This window comes from Nicotiana tabacum, chromosome 20 (assembly GCF_000715075.1).
Source record: "Nicotiana tabacum cultivar K326 chromosome 20, ASM71507v2, whole genome shotgun sequence".
In the NCBI taxonomy this organism is placed as follows: Eukaryota; Viridiplantae; Streptophyta; class Magnoliopsida; order Solanales; family Solanaceae; genus Nicotiana; species Nicotiana tabacum.
Window position 1 is genome coordinate 58,237,081 of NC_134099.1, and position 2,180 is coordinate 58,239,260.

Genomic DNA, 2,180 nt, shown 5'->3' on the forward strand with positions numbered 1-2,180 from the left:
CCCTTTAGTCAGCATTAGGGTTTTAAACCCTAAACTGAACTTTTCCCTTTAGACAGCATTAGGGTTTTAAACCCCAAACTGAACTCTTTCCTTTAGTCAACATTAGGGTTTTAAATCTTGAACTTAACTCTTTCCTTTAGTCAGCATTAGGGTTTTAAACCTTAAACTGAACTCTTCCCTTTAGTCAGCATTAGGGTTTTAAACCCTAAACTGAACTTTTCCCTTTAATCAGGATTAGGGTTTTAAACCCTAAACTCAACTTTTCCCTTTAGTCGGCATTAGGGTTTTAAACCCTAAACTGAACTTTTTCCTTTAATCAGGATTAGGGTTTTAAACCCTAAACTGAACTTTTCCCTTTAGTCAGCATTAGGGTTTTAAACCCTAAACTGAACTTTTCCCTTTAGTCAGCATTAGGGTTTTAAACCCTAAACTGAACTTTTCCCTTTAGTCAGCATTAGGGTTTTAAACCCTAAACTGAACTTTTCCCTTTAGTCAGCATTAGAGTTTTAAACCCTACACTGAACTCTTTCCTTTAGTCAGCATTAGGGTTTTAAACCTTGAACTGAACTCTTTCCTTTAGTCAGCATTAGGGTTTTAAACCCTAAACTGAACTTTTTCCATTTAGTCAGCATTAGGGTTTTAAACCCTAAACTGAACTTTTCCCTTTAGTCAGCATTAGGGTTTTAATCCTTAAACTGAACTTTTTCCTTTAGTCAGCATTAGGGTTTTAAACCTTAAACTGAACTCTTCCCTTTAGTCAACATTAGGGTTTTAAACCTTGAACTGAACTCTTTCCTTTAGTCAGCATTAGGGTTTTAAACCTTGAACTGAACTCTTTCCTTTAGTCAGCATTAGGGTTTTAAACCTTAAACTGAACTCTTCCCTTTAGTCAGCATTAGGGTTTTAAACCCTAAACTGAACTTATCCCTTTAATCAGGATTAGGGTTTTAAACCATAAACTGAACTCTTCCCTTTAGTCAGCATTAGGGTTTTAAACCCTAAACTGAACTTTTCCCTTTAGTCAGCATTAGGGTTTTAAACCCTAAACTGAACTTTTTCCATTTAGTCAGCATTAGGGTTTTAAACCCTAAACTGAACTCTTCCCTTTAGTCAGCATTAGTGTTTTAAACCCTAAACTGAGCTTTTTCCATTTAGTCAGCATTAGTGTTTTAAACCCTAAACTGAACTTTTCCCTTTAATCAGGATTAGGGTTTTAAACCCTAAACTGACCTCTTCCCTTTAGTCAACATTAGGGTTGTAAACCCTAAACTGAACTTTTCCCTTTAATCAGGATTAAGGTTTTAAACCCTAAACTGAACTATCCCCAGATAGTCAGCATTAGGTTTTTAAACCCTAAACTAAACTATTTCCTTTAGTCAGCATTAGGGTTTTAAACCCTAAACTAAACTTTTTCCCTCAGTCAGCATTAGGGTTTTAAACCCTAAACCGAACTTTTTCCCTCAGTCAGCATTAGAGTTTTAAACCCTAAACTGAACTTTTTCTTTTAGTCAGCATTAGGGTTTTAAACCCTAAACTGAAATTTTCCCTTTAGTCAGCATTAGGGTTTTAAACCCTAAACTGAACTTTTTCCTTTAGTCAGCATTAGGGTTTTAAACCCGAAACTAAACTTTTCCCCTTTAGTCAGCATTAGAGTTTTAAACCCTAAGCTGAACTTTTTCCCTTAGTTAGCATTAGGGTTTTAAACCCGAAACTAAACTTTTCCCCTTTAGTCAGCATTAGGGTTTTTCACCCTAAACTGAACTTTTTCCCTTAGTTAGCGTTAGGGTTTTAAACCTGAAACTAAACTTTTCCCCTTTAGTCAGCATTAGGGGTTTAAACTCTAAACTGAACTTTTTCCTTTAATCAGGATTAGGGTTTTAAACCCTAAACTCAACTTTTCCCTTTAGTCAGCATTAGGGTTTTAAACCCTAAACTGAACTTTTCCCTTTAGACAACATTAGGGTTTTAAACCCCAAACTGAACTCTTTCCTTTAGTCAGCATTAGGGTTTTAAACCTTGAACTGAACTCTTTCCTTTAGTCAGCATTAGGGTTTTAAACCTTAAACTGAACTTTTTCCTTTAATCAGGATTAGGGTTTTAAACCCTAAACTGAACTTTTCCCTTTAGTCAGCATTAGGGTTTTAAACCCTAAACTGAACTTTTCCCTTTAGTCAGCATTA